Genomic DNA, 22143 nt, shown 5'->3' with positions numbered 1-22143 from the left:
TCTCCAAAATGAAACTGCCAACAGCACATCAAAGCTCTCTTGCGCTTCTCCCTCTCATTCCCACTAACAAACCCCCCAACCCTCCTTCCATTGCAGATCCACCAAAGCACCAAGAGACCACGGAAGTGGCAAGAGCGCGCGTAAAAAGACCCATTAACATTACATTCTTCTCACAGTCATTTCTTGACCCATTCTAAGGGCTTTGGTTTGCCTCACAAGTAATTATTGGCATGCATGCAAACCCGCCCAATTTTGGTGGAAGAGGCTGGATTTTTTTCATAAAAAGTTTTGCTATTTTTTTTACTTTGTCCCCAATTCAATCAAATGGGAAAATCAATTCTCCGGATTTCTGTTACAAAATCTCCCTCCCAGCGCTGGCAAAATGTTTGCATGTATGTATTGGCACGAGGAAGAGGATCGTGGCAGTAATGATTCAATTATTTATCGGTGATCTTCATTACTTCCAAAGCTGAAGTGTTCAAAGTACTTACGCCCCCCTGCCCCTCACACCCTCACCTTCCCATAGGAGATGAAATGGGTGTCAGCATGTTACTGGTGTTTGAAGAAACGTATGTGCATGCTGGAAGACGGGGAGCATTATACTTACAGTTAAAGGAAAGGGTAATTATTAGCAATACCAAATAGAAATTGGGTTCCAGACCGGGGGGGGACGACCCACATAGATACGGTGACGAGGAAGAGCATGACGGGGAGTAATGATGATTCCCAGTAATTTAGCGAATCAAGTGTGTTTTCTTCTGGGGAAACGGTTATATTTTCAAGTTCAGTGCATGTGGTAAATTGTAAGTAAATATATCAATTGCCATTACTAAAACGGGTTATCAATTTTTGTTGGGTAATCTGAAAATACAACACAAAATAAGTATGTCTTTTATAGATAACTTTGTCCCAGCCCTAAAATGAAAATTAGAGGCGCTCGTACACCCCACCCCGTTCGTACCTTACTTTAGGCCGCCAGACACCGGCCTCGAGTATGTGGTGTAGCCCCTTGAGAGGGTCGGCTGCCTGGGCACTTTTTGAAAGCCAGTCCGAGGCTAAGGGGGTGGTGACTGGTGAGGCCGCACTTCCGGGTACGTGAACGGAGCACTAGGAAGACCAGCATTAGAAGACGAAGTCGGAAGAACGGTTTTCATTGGTTGTTCGGCCACATCATCCATGAAAGGGCTTGTGTGACAAAGGAGGAAGGCAGTCGTTCCCCTCTCCAGTGGCTGGCCGCATCCTGCCGTCCCTTGAATGATTCAGCTGTCACCATGCCTACCTGTATGCCCAATCCACAGAACTCATCTAATACGAGTGTGGGTGGGCTCGTGGGGAGGACCGGAAAAGCAGGGATCACTGTTTCTGTCTGGGTCACATCTTGCTCTACAAGCCCGGTGCATGATGGGAAATGTAGTTGTGGTTTGCATGTCTTCTTTTCGAGGCGGGATGAAGTCTGGCATACATGTGCTGTAGAATCTGTGTCTTTGGTCACAAAATGGTCGAATTCTATGACAAGAGAGGAGGTTCATATTATGCATTCTAATCTAAAAAGTTTGAAAGCAGAACTAAACAGAGTTCAATGTCAATGCAAGGGGGGCCTCTCCAATCCATCATGGAGGACAGGTCATGCCCTGCAGGAGACCAATGAGCAGGGACCCTTCCTTATATAAATCCATTACTCTAATCCCAACTCCTCTTTCTTTGCTGCTGAAATCCACAGCTAAGTCACTCCTCCTAGTTCTTGCCTTAGTGTTTAGAGTGCTATTTTATGTTATTTATGTATATGGAAAGAGTTTGGTGATTTATTGCACTGTACCAGTGAAAGGGTCATGTATTTTCATGTAATATTGGTAATTGGCTGAGTGCCGTGTTCACTTTCAAACGCTGACTGCCAGGTCACATTGAGACATTGTGGCGCTCCGCTGGGGATGTTCCACTTGTGCAGTGTTTGTTTCATCTTCCTTGGGCGGCGTTTTTCACCGTGTTCACTGTAATTGTATCGCTTTGCCTGCCTTCATAAAACTGAGGCGGCGACGCAGGAAAGTTTGTTTATCTTGCGCATGGCTGCCTCCAGTCAAACCGGAGTCAGCGCAGCGCGCGCATTGCTCACATGTTATTTACCTTTTTTTTTCCCTCAGGGGAAGTTGGTTTATCTTGGGTGGCTGCCGTGCATGGCCTGCATGTTCGTTGGTGACGCGCATGGTCTGTTTAGGAAGCTCAGCTTCTTACCGACGCACGTCACGGCTGTAAAGCAGCTCTGAGTAGATTCATTTTCTTCACACGCGTCGCGTGTGTGTTTTTTCTATTTATATGTTGCTCGCGTATAAAATCATGAGCACTCAGGCTATGCCTGTTCTTGGGACCCGGCTGGGAGCTAGTTTGTTAGACCGTCGTTTCGTTGGTGAAGCTCTTGATTGAGCATTTCTACAACGTGCAGCTGTGTCCTCTCTCTCTTTTAAGTTGAACGTCTCCATGTTTTCTTGGTTATATTCATTAGTATATGTATGTATGTATGTATATATATATATATGGTTCCAGGAAGGCTTCTGTTTCAGCACACAAGCAACATAGCTCAAAGGGAAGGTTGCAGGTTTACCATGCAGAGGGACCTGGGTTCGCTGCCCAGCATTGACAGGGTACACATATGGATGTGTATTTATTTATATATATTTATGTATATGTATTTACATGTGTGTTTGTGTGTGTGTATATATATATATATATATTTAAAAATTGATTTTTTATTTTGTGTTTAATTTGATATTTTTGGCTTATATTAACACCAGTTCGCCTACTGAAGAGCCTCATACGCTGCCAATCTGCTGTTTTTATTTATTTTCTTATTTATTTATTTAAGAGCTTCACAGGGCATAGGTGATTTGCCGTCACGTTAGGTGCCATAACCTGTTTGGTTTCAAGTTCTGCCTGAGTTCTATGATGAGGTTAACCCCTCCTATACTGCTGGTTTCCACACCCTGCTGGGGTGAGCAGTTTCAGGTACACTGGCTCAGTGTATTCCTCCCTTCAACTTGGCAGTTTTGTTTAAGTGCTGCTGGTGGCAGATGGCATTATCCTCCCTGGAAAGGTACCGTCACCTGCTCGGTTGCAGGTTTTGCCTGTGTTTTTCTGCGAGGTGACCCCTCGTATACTGCTGGTTCTACACCCTGCTAGGGTGAGCAGTTTGAAGTACACTTGCTCAGTGTATTCCTCACTTAAAGTTGGCAACTTTGTTTGTGTGCTGCATATGGCGTTGTGTACCATAACCTGCTCGGTTTCAGGTTCTGCCTGAGTTCTAATGCAAGGTTAACCCCTCGTGTGCTGCTGGTTATTACGCCCTGCTCGGGCGAGCAGTTGGAGGTGCACTTGCTCACTGTATTCCTCCCTTAAGGTCGGCAGCTTTGTTTATGTGCTGCATATGGCAGATGTCATGATTTTTTTTCTGTAAGCATGCCATAACCTGCTCGGCTTCAGGCTTTGCCTGGATTCTACTGCGAGGTGCTCCCTCGTGTACTGCTGCTTGCCACACCCTGCTAGGGTGAGCAGTTAAAGTGCACTTGCTCAGTGTACTCTTTTGCTAAGCAATATGTTGACTGGAACACATTTGCATTTTTCAGAATTGTCAGTAGCCTGGATAGCTCAGTGGCAGTTTCTATAAGGGCCGGGGGTTCGGACCCCTGTGAGCGCGTAACCCCTCTTCCTTGATATTTTATATACTTTATATATTTTATGTTGTTTATTTATTAAGTACTTTAAAGAAAAGAGTGTGAGGAGGTAGTTATAAACAAACTCATGTGGGGCTTGTACCTCCCCTCTAGCCATCTCTCTGGTGTTAACCTTCGTCTTTTAGTTAAAATTCTGTCGCCCTTTACCTTAGTTAGTTTCAGGACAACTCAGTCCTTCCTTAGGTTTTGCTTTCCCCGATATCAATTGCTCCACCCAATACCTGTGCTGATTAAGCTGCAGTATTTTCTCTCAACATGAGGAAGAAAAAGATGATGCATTATGCCTCTATTGAGGTCTGCAGGGCTTGAGGCTCTCTTTAGTGGGGACGTGTTTTTACCTTACTATTTGTCCCATTGGACATTCATTATTCTATTGGACTATTGGTGGAGACAGGGTCAGCTCGAGGGTAACTGTTCAGTTTTTGGTTGCATGGCAAGTTGGGCAACCATGTTCTACTTGGATAGAGTGTTTGGAAACTCTTGAAGGTATCAGATAGACGAGTTGCCAAGTAATAACTTCATGGTGCCTGTCCCATGGTTTCCTCCCAAAGCCTGGCCTGTGGTTCAGCTAACCATCTAACAGTGTTGCAATTTCTCCTCTGCTCCCGGAGTTCAAGCAGGCTCCTGTACCCGCAAGAGCGTTGCATAACCTCTTTCGTTGTGTGTATATGTGTGTGTGTGTGTGTGTGTGTATATATATATATTATATATATATTTTTTTCTTTTTCTACAGTGCGACGTATAGAGTGCTGTTATTCACATCTGTGCTGAACCTACTGATACAGGTTCCTCTTTTGGAAAGGTCTAAATCAGTCTTTATCCTGCTGAGATCGATAGGTGGACACCTCTCACCACACACCGTTTGTAGTAGTGATGAGCACCACTCGTATACCTGAGGGGCGCAGTACTATATAAGTGCTATTTTGCTATAGACTATGTGCTTAATTTTTCTTTCCCTGATTCCCTTAGTCGCCAGTCAGCCTCACACGAATACAGAGACTCGAACCTCTTGGTTTTAGGGGACAGTGGTCCCAGATTTCTTTCACAGCCTTTTATTTATGGGGCATTGATAATTATCCCACAGTCCTCCCCCCCCCCCCCCACCTTATTCCCCTTCCCGCCATCCCTGGGGTAGATTGCATCATGATATACACCTCTTGGAAAAACTCCCAATGGTTTCTGTTTCCTTTTTACAGGAGTTCTGGCCTGTGACTAGTGCAGACTCGCACAGAGCATTTCCCTCCCGTCAGTTACTTTCCTTTGTGCTAATTCCTGGTATTTCAATAAGTTAAGCTGAGCCCGTTCACGGTTAGGGGATTGGTTAGAAGTGCAAGAGTGTATTTATTCTCCTAATGGTAAAGCGGGGCTTTAATGTGGTCCTCAGGGTAGCATTATTCTGGGTTGCAAGGTTTTCCCTTGGATAAGTGGGGGAGGGTTCTCCTCCTTTGGAAAGGCTCAATATCCCTTGGTGGGATGGAAGGGTCTGGGAGTGATGCTAATCTCCCATCCAAGTTTGCGACCCTCTATCATGATGCGTTCCAGCGTCTTTACATTAACTATCAGATGGTGTCTGCCAGTGCGATTCCCAGAGGGCTGGGATATATATTTAGTTAATGACTTGATTCTCCTAGGCACCTGCATGGCGGGTGGACCTTTCGGTTTTCACAAGTTTGTTTTTGCAATAAGGTGCCAGCTCAGGGTGCTGTGAGCTTCAGGGATCTTCAAATGGGCTGAAATAGAGGTTAGACCTCTTCTGGTGTGCAACTTCAGTTTGACTGTTTAGTGATCAGTTCTTTGCAGTTTAGAGTCTTGCTAGGAGTCCTCCTTCGGTTAGTTCTGGGGATTTATCAACCAGGGAGGAGGGAACAAGGTTCAAGCACCGGGCATATCTACAAAGGGGTTTTCATATCACTATAATGGTATCGATTGGTTGTAAGATACATTTTTTCTCCTTGCCAAGTTTGGCCTCTTAAGGGTCAGGTTTGTAAATATCTGCCTCTTGTCATGGTAGCAGAGTCCTTCGTCAAGAGCCCGGATGGTCTGAAGGTTTCCGTGTTGGCGGTTTGACAGGTTTAGCTTCTCAGGTGGGGCCCTCTCTTCCATTCTGCTTCTGTCTCCAGAAGACTTCCTTCCTGAGTATACACATATGTCTGAAGACAATTGTGGGTTAAGTCTATTGCTTTTCTGCTCCGCTCAGGATGGGTCGTCCTATTACAAAATAATACATTACTTTTTACTTCCATTTTACCTTTTATGAAGTTTGTCTTTTCCACTTGGTTCCCCAGTGTAGTAATGTGACGTGCTCTGTTTCTAATACAATATCTTCCTTTAACGCTTGGGATGGAACCTACAAAACTTTCACCCCTATGGGTTACTTTTCTTTATCTCCAGGAGAGCTGGGTGCTTATTTTCTTTGGTTTTGCTATCTAGGTTCCCAAAGAGGGTATGAATTTAAGCGTTTTAAAATGTTTAATTGGAGGCGTTTATTTCAGATGGTTTTTTTTCCCCTAACCTATAGTATAGGAAAATGTTGTTCAATGTTTCCCCTCTTTTAACCAGTTGGTTTTTGGTGGCCTGTAAGGAACGCTGGAATTCGCACATCTTCCTGTTGCCTTTTCTTGCAGTGGATTTGTCTATGCCTTATAAAATGTTATTCGGGCAGCCTAGTCTTGGGCAATTCTCTTGCGGTCAGCTGATTGATTTAATGAAAGCATTTAAAACATTTGTCTCTATTGTATTGATCATGTTGTACTAAAGGGATGCAAGGGCTTTGAACTTGCATAATATGAGCCTCCTGTCTTGTCATAGAATGGCTAATTCCCCCACACTAACGTGAGATGGGGGTTTAGATTCTATTAAAGACAAGGAGGTGATTATTATCCCTCCCACCCACCCTGGATATGTTATGATGTGACATTTTTGACACGTTTGTACACAGGTGGTTCAAGAGAGAACATTCTTTCGTTTGTTGTTCTTCCCATCCACCCAGCTTTCTTGCTTGTTGTTCTTGCAGCTTCGAGTTGAGGTTCTGATCAGGAGTGTGGCTCGCAGTTACAAGTTATGGAGTGCGTGGTACGAGAGCTTCGCTGGACTTGCCTTCATCGTTTATCATCTGATCTGTGCAGTGGACGTCTGGTTGAAGACAGCTACAGAAAGAGGAATTGGGATTAGAGTAATGGACTTATATAAGGAAGGGTCCCTGCTCATTGGTCTCCTGCAGTGCATGACGTGTCCTCCATGATGGATTGGGGAGTCCCCCCTTGCATTGACATTGAACTCCTGTTTAGTTCTGTTTTCAAACTTTTTTGTTTGTAAAAGTTTTTTCTTTGCTGCTGTGCTTTCAGAGTAAAGATTAGAATGCATAATAATCGCCTCCTTGTCTTTAATAGAATCTAAACCCCCATCTCACGTTAGTGTGGGGGATTAGCCATTGTTTGGTAATTCTGGACTGCAAAATCAAGGCACTTTCTCCCAAGGTGCCTTCATCAATAATCTCTGGTATTTGACATCCTCAATATAAAAACGCCACATCTCACACAATTCACTTCCCTGTTTCACTGCAAGACCTGGAGGCAAGATGTATTCTTTTCAGTGGCTGGACTGGTCCAATGGAATAAAGAAGAGGTGAATCATTAGAACGTGCCCCAAATCCCACTCTATACTGGTCTCCAGATTCCTACCCAAATTCCTGACCCATAAAAGGCCAATCATTGTCACTAGTGTGGTGCTGCCCCTTTACAGGAATACACCAGACATGCCAACATTCTGACTCACCTGGGTGGGAGATTTAATGCGCGAAATGGGGAGTCGCACATTTTCCCATAGGGATGCATTGGGGCTAGAAGTATTTTAGACGGAGAACGTGAAAAATAGCAATATTTTTTCACGAAAACTCAGGAGTCTCTCACCTAAATCGGGAGGATTGGCATGTATGATACACACGGGGGCGGAGTGACGCAACTCTGCTGCTTGTGCTATAGATAAAGGGGGCATGCCCGGCCATGGTAGAGAGACTGTGGAGCCGGAACTGAATACACATCTCCTGCATGTATGTGTGTGTGCAGTGGGGGGCTCACAGGGGTCCCGAATGACATCAGAACAACCGCAAAAGTGGCGACGAGGCAGGACACCAACCCGGGAATAGGCGGGGAGGGAGCAGTGCATTGTTTTCTTTGTTCTCCGTCTTCTAACGGCTGCCAAATTGCACACGTGTCGGGGAGGGTCGCAGCTCTTTTTAAGAGTGTTTGTGCACCATTCCACACATAATTTTTGGATTCCCTGATGAGGGGACAGCTGGTGCTGTGCACTTTCGTGTTTTTAAGTGTTTTGGACATTTCTTTCACATTGAGTGTGAGGTGAGGACCTGGGGAATGCCTACCATCGTTTGTTCTTTGTCCCCTAGGCCCACCCCACTCAATTTCGGGAGCCATTAACTGTGGCATTGGAGCTCCTTCTTTGTTATTCCTGGCTATTTGGACATTGGTGAAAGGGGATTAGTGAGTGCAGCACCTTAGGGTGTTAGAGTGCCAACAGGCTCTAAACGTACATTTTTGGACAGTTGAAGAAGGTGCCTGGGAGGGAATTTTTGCTGGCGGTGTGGCGGTGGAGGAAGATCATCAGAAGCAGTTGCAAAGGGTATCTGACCAACTTTATCACACTCAACATCTGTGCGCAGCTGTCCATGGAGCAGCACGTCGGTGAGTTACGGCCCCAGTCCTAGTGTGGGGTGCCTGTAAGCTCGCTACCATGGCTGACCAGGCTAATGCAGCAGCCACTGCTGTGGCTGCCGCCCAAGCACCACATGTGCCGAGACAGCAAGGGGCACTTACACCAATGCCCGAATTTGACATCTCGGGGGGCCCCATCCAGCCTGGGACCGAGATGGCGCATGTAGATCGACAGGCTTGATATGTATTTCCGGGCCACTTGGGAGACGGACGAAGACAGCAATGTGGCTACACTCATATGCTCGGCAGGACCGGCAGTACACAAGGTTGTCCAATCACTGCAACCTGCAAATGCGACCTATGCTGCCGCTAAGGATGCCCTGCGGGAACACTTCATGCCGCTTGCCAATGCCGACTACGAGCGTTTTGTAATATGCAGCGCCTGGCAAAAGGACCATGAGTCTTTGGACATGTCCCTGCCGTGTGCATGGGATAATCCTGATACGATGATAAGGAACCAGCTAATACAGCGATGTTCTTCCGGCAAGCTGCGCAGGCAGGTGTTACGAGAGCCTGGAATCCCACTGCCTCGCATACTGGAACTTGGACGCTGCCAAGAGGTGCCTGAGGTGAGGGCATCAAGAATGGAGGCGGCTCTGCGCCCAGGGAAGGTGGAAGACGTGTGTGCTGTGGGCCGTGATCAAGGTGGTAGAGGAACAAGATGTCAAAAGTGGAGGTCTGCGGGACAGGGGTGCAAGAGCCTCTGAGTCATGCATGAAATGTGGGTACGCCCTCCCACACCCCGCTGAATGCCCAGAGCAAGGAAAATCATGCAGAATTTGTGGGGTGGGGGCGCTGGATCGCTACGCCAGCATGTGCAGAGCTCCAGTGCTGGTGGTGATATCCAGGGGACCAGTTAGAACAGGATTCTTCAGGTCACAGCGCCCACCCAATGTCACCCAGATAGACCAAGGCAACGACGGTGCCCCTCACAAGCAGGATCGATGACAAAGAGGAGGAAGAAAACATATTCTTCATCTCAAGTGTCAGTGCGCTGCAGACCCCCACCAGGAGACAACCACAGTGTCTGGTGAAGGTGAATGAGTCAACAGTGCTGGTGGACACAGGTGCGTCTGTCAATGTTATGGCGAGGGTGCACTATGATGCCATGGTGGTGCCACCCAAGCTACTGAAGCCAAATACCTGTATCTTTACATTTGGCGGTGAACAACCGATCCCACTGGCTGCGGTATTTGTAGCCCACGTGGAGCACGGAGGGTAATCCATCAAGTCCTGGTTCTATGTCACAACGGTCAGCAGCAACACCCTCATGAGTTGTGCGTCAGTGGTGGCCCTCGGCATTATGAGCTTTGCGTATGCAGTGTACGTCGAGGATGTGCAGGGGCTGCTGGCAAGATACAGCCAGCTGTTCGAAGGTATTGGCCGCATGATGGGTGGCCCAGTGAGGCTCCACATCGACGAGTCGATCCAACCCATTGCCCTGACACTGCGAGTCCCATTTCATCTGTGGAACCTTGTGGTCAAGGAGCTAGATAGCCTGGTAGAGTTGGGCATTATCGGGAAGGTGGTTGGCCTGACTCCCTGGGTGTCTCTGATCATCATTGCCAGAAAGTCCAAGCAACCAGACTCTGTATGGATCTGTGTGGACATGAGGCTCCGAAATAAAGTGATCAAGCACGCACGTCACATCACCCCCACAATTGTTGACATCACAGAACTACAAGGAGCATGCTTCTTCTCCAAACTCGACCTACGGGCCGGATACCATCAGGTGGTGTTACACCCAGACTCTCGTTATATCACAACTTTCAACACGCACCGCAGCCTCAACAGGTAGAAGTGCCTGAGCTTTGGTGCATCGTCTGCGGCGGAGGTCTTTCAGAACATCATCCATGGGGCCCTCGCCGACTTGGAGGGCATGTTGAACATCAGCAATGACATTCTGGTGTTTGCAAGAACGGAGGCGGAGCACCTGGACAGGCTGGTGAAGACATTGGAGCAGCTCCAAGCACTCGGGTTAATGCTGCATAGGGACAAGTGCAAGTTCCTCAAGAAGACCATCGAGTTCTTTGGGTTTGTGTTTAAAGAAGGGGGTGTGTCGCTGGATACTCGTAAAGTAAAGGATATTATGGAGGCACGGCCCCCGGAGAACTTATAGGAGGTCCGAAGCTTCTTGGGAATGGTCACATACTGTGACCGGTTCATCAAGAATCTTGCGTCCTGATTAAAACCGTTATAGGCATTAACCACGAAGGACGCTGCGTGACAGTGGGGACCCTTTGAGCAGGCTGCATTTGAGAACGGGAAGGTGGTGCTGACAGCAGAGAACACGATGGCCTTTTTTGACCCGGCCCAGTCATCAGAAATTGTGGTAAACGCCAGTACGTTTGGTCTGGGGGTCGTATTCACCCAGACGGATACCAACGGTGAAGCCGGCCAGTCACATATGCAAGGAAGGCACTATCAGAAACGGAGCAGCAGTGCTCGCAGATTGAGAGAGAGGTCCTGGCCGTCATGTGGGGATGTCACCATTTCCGCCTATATGTGCTGGAACGGCCGGTGACCGTGGTTAAGGACCACAAGCCTTTGCTGCCGATCCTGGCTGGTTCATCGTCTAAACCTCCTACCCGCATCGAGAGGTGGATACTGGCGCTTTCGGAATATGGAATCTCCCTGGTGTACAGGCAGTGGCAGCAATAATTCGTCCGACTACTTATCTAGACACCCTAGGTGCAAGCCGGATGGACAGGGTAATATCAGTGCAGAGGAGGCCGACGAACATGTGAGGCTGGTGGTGGAGGCAGCAACTCCCAACTCAGTGCCCATCCACGAGCTGGAGCAGGCGGCGACCGACGATGAATGCTTTAACATCCTAGAGGCAGCCTTTCATCAGGGTTCATGGAAGTCAATTGTGGATAAGCTGGCTCAGAGGACCCAAGAAGCAAGATCTGCCCTAAAACAGCTGTGGAGGGTCAAAGATGAGATGGCGTTTGTGGAGTTAGGACTACTACTCAGAGAGGACTGGATAGTAATACCACAGTGCAAGGTCCCCCAGGTCATCGAGTTGGCACACCAGGGACACCAGGGAATTGCCAAGACCAAGGCCCTTCTGCAACAGAAGGTGTGGTTCCCAGACCATGAGAGGCGGGTTGAGTTTGTCGCTACCTGTGTATGGTGCCAGGCGGTGTCCCCAGCGCAGAAGGAGCCTCTGAATCAGACTATGCCAAGAGGGACGAAACCATGGGAGATTGGCCATGCTGATTTCGGGTCCACAGCCCGGGACACTCACTTCCTGGTGGTCGTAAACAAATGGTCCCGGTATCCGGATGTGGAGTTTGAGTCAGTGTCTTTCGACAAGGTGGCTGTGGTGTTGGAGAAGATCTTTGCTACCCACAGCCTGCCTCAGACCATATGTTCTGACAATGGACCACCGTTCCAGGGCACAGTTTCGCCCCAACTGATGAAGGACTATGGTATCCAACACCGCAAGATCACTCCTGTCTGGCCTCGGGCGAATGGCAATGCGGAAAGATTTATGACGACGCTAAATAAGGTCTTCCGCATCGCCCACGGCCAAGGACATGGCATGCAGCGTTATATCAGTTCCTAAGGGAGTACAGAGCCAACCCGCAAGCGTCCAAAGGAGTGGCCCCAGCAGAAGCCATGTTCCGACGATTCCCGAGAGGCTTGATTCCGTAAGTGAGAGAAAGAGAACCGACTGTCATTGACAATGCGCAGGTGGAAAGGGAGAGGAGTATCAGGACAGAACAGGAGAACATCAGGAGAGGACTCCGGCCCTACCAGCTAGCCCCGGGAGATGAGGTGCTCGTAAAGAACAGGCACCCTCAAGGAAAACTGTTGCTGACATATGAGCCTGGTCCAATGGACGTGGTGATGGTGCACGGCTCAATGGTGACTGCTTCAGGCGGGACTGCCACTGTCACCCGCAATGCCAGCTTCAAGAAGGTCGGAGAGACCATGCCAGAGGTGATGCAAAGAAGGGACTTCAGTGAGGTACCGCTGAGGGTGGTGGCCTGGCCCACCCGCTGAGTTCCAAAGGGCGGGGGAACCTAGGTGAGGAGGGCCCGATCCGGAAGGTGGGCAGGAGGTATCCCCAAAGGGTCGGGTGGGGGAAGCCTGCCCATCTCAGTGACTATGTTTTGGACCACTGAACTGGTGGGCCTAGCCCATGGACTGCAAAGTGACAGATGGATCTGGAGGTGGCATATTGTTAAAGGGGTGTTTCTTTTGGGTGCAGTGTATTGTTGTGTGTATTTGTTACTCACCGAGCCGGAAGGTGTACGTGACCCCAACCTGGATCGAGATGTAGGATGAGCTGTAGACGTCTCCAGAAACCCAGGTCCCCTGATTTCAAAGAATCAGGCTTCCTCATAGAGAGGGGCTCTTTTTCACGATGTACCACTCTGCTATTTATGTAAGAACAGACAGAGCAGTCTATGATGCAAAAGAGCGGGATTGAGCGCACCGCCAGATCAATGCTGCAAGAGATATAGAAAGGTTTGAGTATTATGCCTAACTTGTGTTTTAAAATTATTTCTATTTAACACAATAGAACTGCCGGTACCTGAGGTGGTGTATGTGAGTAGATCTGAGAGGGAATCCTGTACCAGTTTCAATAAGGAACACAAAATCCAAATGGTGGATGACAACGACAGGATAAAATAATAAAGTGGGAAGGTTAGTATAGGGAGGACAACCCGAACGGCACGAGGGACGCACTAGGGCCGGGTTGGTGCATGTCCTGGAAAGCGTTCGTAAATGCACTTCAGTAGAAAAAACAAACAGTCTCCCAGGATGCAAATACAGTTAATCAGGTAGTTGGTGCAAAGGCAAATCCTTAATATGCATAACTGGTAGGATGGGACTTATACTTCCAAATAAATGTTTCAGATAGAACAGGAAGAAAAAGACCAAGAAGGATACCACTTACGCTAATAGAGAAATTCCCAAGCGTCGCGCTGAAGCAGATCTCAGCAGGTCTTAATCGTAGAGCCGTAAATCAGATGGAAAGCAGAGGCGCAAGTGTAAGTGGTATGAGAGCTGGAGTCCAGTTTTGAGTGGGAGCGGAGCGCCGCAGAGCCAGTAGAACTGAAGGCTGTGCGGGGAGGCTCCTGTGGGTTTACGGTAGTAAAGGTAAACTGCGCGTAAATGGAAAAGGCCGTGGCAACAAGTCCAAAGGGTAATCCAGGTAAGCACAAATGAGTACAAAGCCAAGGTCTGGTAACGAGAGTTCAAAGTCAATAAAGTTCACGGAGGGTAATCCGAAGAAGGTAAACAGAGCCGTAGGCGGGCTATGAAAAGGCACGTAGTAACGTACAATTAGCAGCAACCAAGTTCCCGTGGCTGAAAGCTTTATGGAACACGGGGGCGTGGCTTCGGTGTAAGCGAAGAACGTCCGATCAGCTGAATAGCACGTTTAGACGACCATAACAGATGCCAAAGCGGATTCCATGGTCGGGAAGTTCTTCGTAAGAAAGCCCTTTGTTGCCGTAGTGTAACAGTATTGTACCTCCTTTACTGTTTTGTCTCCTGCATGTGTGGGTGAAGTAGGGGGCTCACAGGGGTTCCAAATGACATCGGGACAACCGCAACAACTAGTGCAAATGCAGTGCAAAGTCATTTCAACTAGCACTAATTCAATTCAGCACGTGTGAATACGGTTTGCATATAAACAAAACGCACTTGCCCAAATGTATGGTAATCTAGCCAGAGACTTTTTGACATAATATTTTTCTCTGCGTTGCACACAGGTTAATATGCCACACAAGGCACATCAGATGAGAAAGCCCGAAATGTACCTCTGATGCTGTGTCACGCTCACTGGGTACCGTGCACGAAATACGCATCAGTTAATATGCAATGACGTGTCCTTTAGATGACATGCCATGAAAGGGACATTGTATAATGTGATGCAAAGTTCAGCAAACTACTGGAAAGACCAAAAACCGCACATTCAAAGGCCTATTAATGTCACCGCCCAAGCTATGCCAGAAATATAAAAGCTCTATTGTCTGCCATAACACCCAGGTCTAATGGGCGGAGTTTGGATGCGGGGCGGTGCCTGTAGAGGCGGGGTTTTAGGGGCAGAGCTGGCAGTCAACCTCCGATCAAAGGAAATGTCAAAAATAATAGTTTGAAAGTGCTCAATTTCTTTCATTCTGCTTCTTTTCCAAACGATATATCAATTCCACTTTAAACCACTTTCATGGCACTGGTGATGAGTTACTTCAAGAATAGTGTTGCTGGGGAAATATTCTTTAAAATGCACAATTAGCATCCCATTTTATTAAAAAAAAAACCCTTGTGTACTATTCAAACAGGGTCAGGAAAGGAACGAATTGCCATTTACAACTATGGGCCATATTTTCATTGGTGCCTGAGACCATTTTATGGCCCAGTCCGACCATGCTCAGTACATGTATACACAGGATGATCAGCACATGTGCATGGGAGCAAACCGTACCAGACATCTGTGCACCTAAATTGCCAACAGCAATGTTAGTCTGCACTGATCTGCACTGATTTGAGCTCTTGCAGAGGCGTATTTTAAGCAGACTGTGCAAGAATCATTGAGAAGAGGAATGACTCTAGCTAATGGTGAAAGAGCAGATCATCTGTAGGGAAATCCTGGTTTAAACCGAGGTATTGTCCTGCAATCTCATTCTTAAAACCTTCTGATTTCTGTTCCCCATAAGCAACGTTTTCTTTTACTTGAACCACAACTGTCAAAACTCCTGCAGCTCCCGTCTGAAAGCAGTGGGGTTGCTGCATCGTGTGGGATAGTTTCAATGTTAAAAAGGGTATTTATTCATGCAATGTTTGTCGGATACCTGTATATTTATTTATTTATGCAATGTTTGCCAGATAAAGGTATCCGACAAACTTTGCATAAATAAATAAATAAACTGAAATGTTTGCCAGATACAGGTATCCGACAAACTTTGCATAAATAAACTGGGTCGTGGCTGAGGACTGTTACTTCCTCTTGTGACCCCTTGCAAGGATTCACCAGGGGAAATACAGTTTGCTTTTCCTGCAGCTGTGACCTGTATCAAAGTGAGTCAGGGAATGTTAAGTCGTATATCAAAGACGACACACGCAAATCTGCAGAGAGGCAAAACTGCCTCCAATGCACGCCAACTACCCACACCCCGCTGCACCTCCCCTCCCATCAGAATGCAGGCACGAAACCATTCAGTGACTAATAGCCCATCATTACCAGTTTTGTGCGCTACATTGTAATTGGAGGGGTTGGTCATTGCGGTGCTTTTTTTTTTTTCCCCAGCGCATAGCATGAGTTTGGGGTGGCTGATGCTGGCCGGATCTTGAGATCCGGCTGCACATCTGGTGCCGGATCCGGCGAGAGCCGGCCCAATTGCCAGCGCTGAATATATGTCAACAGTTCCCTGCACAACACCTTTTCATGCTGCTTGTGCCCAATATACACCAATTGCCACTTTAAAAACACATTGGGCCTCATTACGACCCCGGCGCTAAACCATGGTGCTAATAGCACCATGGTCCATGCAGGGGTCCGCCATGGTGAATGGCGGAATTACCGCCCCATTCCAAGGTTGGCGGGGCGGTAATTCCCCATTCACCATGGGCCCTTTCCCATTCCCATTTTTGCCCCATAGGGCTCAATGGGAATGGGGAAGGCGCGAAGTACGGTGCCGCAAATTGCGGCACCGTATTTAGCACCAAGGTCCCTTTGTGGCACCCTACTTTAACGGCTGGTAAAACCAGCCGTTAAGGTCGGGTCCCGCAAAGGGACCTCGTAATTAGGCGTTAAGTGTTTAACGGCGCCCCAGCCTTTTACGGCGCAGTTAAACAGTTGGCGCCTGGGTCATAATGAGGCCCATTGGCATGCTACCTCTACTCAAAGTAGATCATGGGGCCTGTAAAGAAAACATGCCAGCGCACGTTAATGTTCATTCTGCCAAAAGACAGACATGGCAAACCTTGTCATTACCGTGCTGCACAGGTTTTCACGCCCAAAGTATCCACCAATATGTCATTATCCATCTGGGAAAAAAGAATGTGCTGCAGGTACCTAACATAAAAAAAATGTATTGAACCAATACATATTCGTACAAGGGAAAATGCTGTTAAAAAATGGACGTGCACCAGTGAAAGATTCTGTAATATGGCTCTTGGTATGCCTACTTGAGACATAACAAAATAGACCCAGATATACTATTTAAAACTAAGCCTGGATGAATCTTCTGAAAAGACATCTGTGACTGTTCATGGGTCTGCTCCTAAATATTCTTACAAATTCAGATTTTCAACACATTTGTTGCAGAAAGTCATATTTCTATAAAAGACACAGGGCCTCATTACGAGTCGGCCGGAAAATCCGGCACAATTACCGGCATGGCGGGAAGTGCGTGTCCGTGCCCTTGAGAACCCGCTACCAGCGGCCGATCACGAGTGCGTGAGCACGTGCGTCACCCCATGCCGGTAGTGGAAAAACCGCCATCCCGGTAACGTCCCACCAACCCCCCTATACCGGCATTGTGGCTTGCGTCCACTCCGTAACCGCCTTCAATGAACCCCTAAACACCAGCACGGTAACTCCAGCACGGAATAACCGTGTTCGCAAAACCGGACCCGGAAATTACGTCATCGCACTGGAACGGGAAATGGGCCGGCGGCCATCTTTAAAAACACAATCCATTGCAATCCTCCACAACCAACACTCCTCTCGTGTCGTAGTGTGTCAGAGGAGCATCATCATGTCCAAGGCCAGCAGGAAATCCACACTGAGGAAGAGGAAGCAGCGTTTCTCAGACGCTGAGCTCAGCATGCTCGCCAACACCCTGGAAGAGCATGCGGATGTAATACGCAGCACAGACCTAAAGCATGCGGCTCAAACCCACAAAAAAGAGGTCTGGCTTGAGGTAGCTCAGAGGGTGAAAGCAGTGGGGTGCGCCCCAAGGAGTGTGCGCGACTGCCGGAAGCGGTGGGACGACATCCGCCTCCGTGTCCGGAGGATCATGTCTGGGAACCGGAGAGCCGCAATGGCGACAGGCGGTGGCCCACACTCCCCAGTCCAATTGATGCCATGGGAGGAGACGGTAAGTGGCTTCATTGACCCCGAAACCATTGAGGGGATCGGAGATCAGGAGGTCGGCGCAGCAATCACCACAGAGGAAGGTGAGTGTACCATCACAACCACGTATCACGACACATGACGTGGCCCAACTGGGGAAGTTAGAGTGGGCAAGGTGATGCATCAACATATCCATAGAATAATCATTGTCACTCCCTGCACCACATGGACGCTGAGTGACGACCCCAATCCCAACAGAGGTTCCACATGACCCAACCATGCCCATGCACCCACCACATAGAGACCAAACTAATGCTACCCCACCAGCCATGCATTGATTCCCCACATACCCCCTCAGTACACCTAAAGCAACAAACCAGAAATGAAATGATGGCTGAATGCATGAACATATCCCACCGCAATTCAACATAGCTGCCATTTGACAACATCACTGATGACCTGCATCTCTTCTATCCCCCAGGCACCGATGATGAAGGTGGACCACTGGACAGGGGTGCGAGCACGTCCAGTGCACGCAAGGGGACCAGGGACACCCCAAAACAACCGGCCATGGAAAAGACACCTGCCAAAGCCAGTGCCACTGCCCAACAACAAAGAACCAAACAGTGGTAGCCCTGCCGCCAGCCAACAGGGACGTTGTGTCCACAGAGGTGGAAGAAGAATCAGACACGATGCCTGGCACACCCACCCCAAGCCACATTGCCAGCCCCCAACCTCTAGCGGAGTCCTCGATGATCCGTGTCTACATGATTCCGACCTCGGGGAATCAGACAATGCGCTGTTTGAGGACAGTGCCCCAGAGGATGGCTCCGCACAGGCCCCTTCCTCCACTCTGCCTTCCTCCACTCTGCCTTCCTCCACCCTGCCAGAAACCTGCAGACCTGCGGACGCCACCTCATTTGATGCCCGCCTGACAAGGGTCGAGGCCCGGCAGGAGTACATGCTCCAGATCATGCGCCAGCAGGTGGAAGCAGGCAATGAGGCCATGAGTGCCATCGAAAGGGCAATAGCAGCCAATACTGCAGCAGTGGAGGCATCCACGCGTGCCTTCCGGGAGTGCATGGGGACACTCACGGAGGCCATCCTTGCAGGTAACGCTCCGATGCAGCGGCCACACCTTCACACAGACAGTCGATTGAGAATAGACTCCTCCGCAACTACTAGCCCTACCACCTCGGCGCAATCCAGTCCGGTGCGTCACATAAGGAGGAGCGCACGACAGTCGGCCATGGCACCACCCGACACTAAAGTCCAAAAGAAGTGAATGCACGGACAATGACATTGTGGCAAAACACATTGTGGCAAAACACATTGTGGAAGGGAGCACTGTCCGTTGCACACATGGGGACACTTTGCATCTGTGGGGTGGGAGAGGGAGTTAACAGGGGTGTTTTGAGGGTTTGTGGGGTGGGAGAGGGAGTTTGTTGGGGGATTGTGGGAGGGGGGAGTGGGCACAGTTTTGTGCTTTCATATAATACACACGTTTTCTGGAGAATAATCCATGGCTGGACATTGTTATTTTTGGTGTGCATCCATTTAATGTGTTACGGTGTTCAATGTCCAAATTACAACATTCCCTTTGTGAATGTTCACATTGTCCCAGTGTCTGACTGACAAAAGTCATTCATGGTCCCTGTATCTTAAAAGTATTCGTCAATTAGTGCTTGGCGTACAGCATGGCCGTCCCGTGCATCACGTACTGGCAGGGGGGCTCCTTCACCTCCGTCTCCATCCCCTTCATCCTCACCCGGGCCATGCATGTCAATGTCAGGTGGCAGTGGTACATTCCTTCGGACGCACATGTTGTGCAGCATGACACAGGCCATGGTGATCTTTGCCACCTTCTCAGGCCTATTTAGGAGTGCCCCACCAGACCTGCTTAGGCAGCGGAACCGCGCCTTCAACATGCCAAAGGCCTGCTCAATCACAACATGGGTACGAGTGTGCACACAATTGTACTCCTCTTCATGGCTGTTCTGCGGGTTCTGTACAGGGGTAAGTAGCCACGGCCTCAAGGGATATCCTCCATCACCTGCAAGCAGATACAAATAGGTGTGTGTCACTCTGAACTGACACCTTCAGGGAGAACAGTCATGGCAGCAGCTATTAGGTGTGAGCATGCACATGTCCCTGTACGTGTACCAAATAGTCACCTATATGGAATGTATACTGTAAAGAGGTGTGGAACACTGGATGGGGTTGAATAGATGATGCAGGGTGTAAGCATGCATGCTGAGGCAGATGTGCTGTGGCAGTGTGACAATGTTTAGCCTCCAAATCATGCAGTATACTCTTTGCTATGCATGGTCACACTGGCCACATTGGCACAGTTGCCATCCTATTCAGTCATGCATTGCTTGCCATCACCATGGTGGCCTGCTTGTGCCTCTTACTTGTTGTCATCCATTTGCATCATTTGTGATATGTGTCCCAGTGATGTGTCATTTTCAGTTTGGCTGTGTCAGGTGAGGAGTGTTTAGCTCTGCATTCATTCTACACTCACTGGCTATTGCCACCCAGGTGTACTATCCCGCCCCCCCTTTCCCACCCAGGTGTACTATTCCCCCCCTTTCCCACCCAGGTGTACTATCCCCCCCTTCTGCATCCGCACACATGAGTACCCCACAGCATGGCCATGGGCCTGCTGCGCAACTCACCGAGCAGCCAGGCACGTTGTCCAGCATGTCGCTCCATGTGACGGGGTAGCGTCGAGTTGCGCAGTACCATGGCATCATGTGTGGATCCAGGAAATCGGGCGCAGCAATGAGTGATGATCTTGCTGGAGTCACATACCATTTGCACATTGAAGGAGTGGTATTGCTTGCGATTGCGGTACACCGCCTCTGTGGCATGGGGGACTACCAATTCCACATGGGTGCAGTCGATGGCACCGACACAATTGGGCATGCCTGCCAGTGCATGGAAGCCTACTTTGGTTTCGGCTATCTCCTGGGTAGTCCGTGGTAGGGATATGTGGGTGCTTGCGTGCTTCAGGAGGGCCTGCACTTGGTTCAGCATGTGTGAAAATAGTGGTTGTGAAATGCCATGCAGCTGGCCCACTGTGTGTTGGTAGGTGCCTGTGGCCAGGAAGTGTAGCACAGACACCACCTTCAGTAGTGGGGGGATGGCAGTGCGTATTTGTATGTGGCTGGCAATGTCGTTCTGTATCATGTCCACTATGGTGGTGATGGTGTCACGGTCCAACCGGTACAGTGTGTGGATCTGCTAAGGGGTTAGGTTGAATGGGCTGGGTCTTGTGCGAGGGATTGGTGGCTGCCTACGAGGCGCTGGTGGCTGCGCTGGTGGTAATTGCTGGGCCTGTCTCACCCTCCTTCTCCTCCTGTGTCTCCTCTGTGCTGCCTGTTCTTGCTTCTGTTGTTGTTGTTGTTGTTGTTGTTGTTGTTGCTGTAGTTGTAGCAGTATAGGCATGTCCTCCTGCGCCATGATTGCAAATGCTAGTGGTAGCATTTTGGTGTAAGAAGGGGTGTGGTGTGTGGGTGTGCTCCTTTTGTACTGGCCCACTCTGCATTGCCTACACCTGGGGGGGGGTTGTGGTGTGTGGGTATGCTCCTTTTGTACTGGGCCACTCTGCATTGCCTACACCTGTGGGGGGTGGGGGGTGTGTGGGTGTGCTCAGTTCATACTGGCATAGCCTCCTTTGACTCCACCTGTGGGGACTGTGTGCACCTGTGGCAGCTGCCTTGTATCTTGGCTGCTGTTTGCGGGTGGTCCGCGATGCCTGTTTTTCCGGCATCATGCAGCCCATTATTTCCGTGTTCGCGATGCCGGTATTTGCATGTTTGCGTGGGTTGTGATTGCCCCCTATTACCGGCATGCCGGGATTTACTGCCCGAAGAGGCGCATGTACGCGCCTATGCCGCTATTAACGGCACCGTAGATAACAGTGCCGTTAATGCCGGGTTTGCGGGTCAGAATGCTACGGGACGTTAAATGATGCCGGTATTTAGATACTGGCATCATTTTTCCCTTACCGGCATGACTCGTAATGAGGCCCACAGAGGCGAAGGATTAAACTTTCTCTTTCATTTTACTACTCGAGCAGCAATGAACAAACCAATAATATGATAGTAACAAAGATCAAACTTCAACTACCAGTTTTGATAGAGTCTTTGGTATATTGGTAATTTTATTGGTCTCTGAACTGACCGCATGTCAAACATAACCAATCATTACTGTCCATGTCCATAAACACACTGTACATCCTCCATTACTTCCTCTTTCCTTGCTTGATCGAAATTGCGTCCAAACGGGTAACCACAATCCCGCTGCACAATCATTTCTGTTCCTCAACTGTCAGATCGCTTGCAATCCACCACAGTACCTAGTATGGCAAGATATATTTGGTGAATGGAAGCCATAAGGGTGGGACAATCGAACTAATACAACAATTCAAATCATACAAGTATATCAGTATACTATAACATGGTTAACATTGCATCAATGAGCATACGATTGTAAGAGTCGGATAATCCCTCACCTCTGTGTCTTTAATAGAATTATGACTTTCTGAATTCTATGTCAAGACCAGAGGCTCGGATTATGTTTATACAAAGCTTACTCACCACCAGCGATGCCATACTCTCCATTTAAAATAGAAGGTCTTAAAAGTAGATTC

At 48.6% G+C, this 22143-nt stretch overlaps 1 protein-coding gene across 3 annotated transcripts in view; it reads right to left on the bottom strand.

The window, feature by feature from the left end:
- The window catches only part of AP4M1 (adaptor related protein complex 4 subunit mu 1), a 585491-nt gene extending 584184 nt beyond the window's left edge, over window positions 1–1307 (bottom strand). For 2 of the 3 annotated variants that reach the window (XM_069646421.1, XM_069646423.1), the window contains exon 1: window positions 962–1307. The gene's annotated coding sequence lies outside the window, so the exon portion shown is untranslated. The remainder of the gene's footprint in view (window positions 1–961) is intronic. The other variant, XM_069646422.1, reaches the window with a different exon arrangement.
- Window positions 1308–22143: the final 20836 nt, after the last annotated feature.

The sequence above is a fragment of the Ambystoma mexicanum genome, chromosome 1p (genome assembly GCF_040938575.1).
Source record: "Ambystoma mexicanum isolate Mex_15411 chromosome 1p, UKY_AmexF1_1, whole genome shotgun sequence".
NCBI lineage: Eukaryota > Metazoa > Chordata > Amphibia > Caudata > Ambystomatidae > Ambystoma > Ambystoma mexicanum.
Note: the sequence above shows the minus strand (reverse complement) of the source record. Positions and strands in the feature narration are given on the sequence as shown.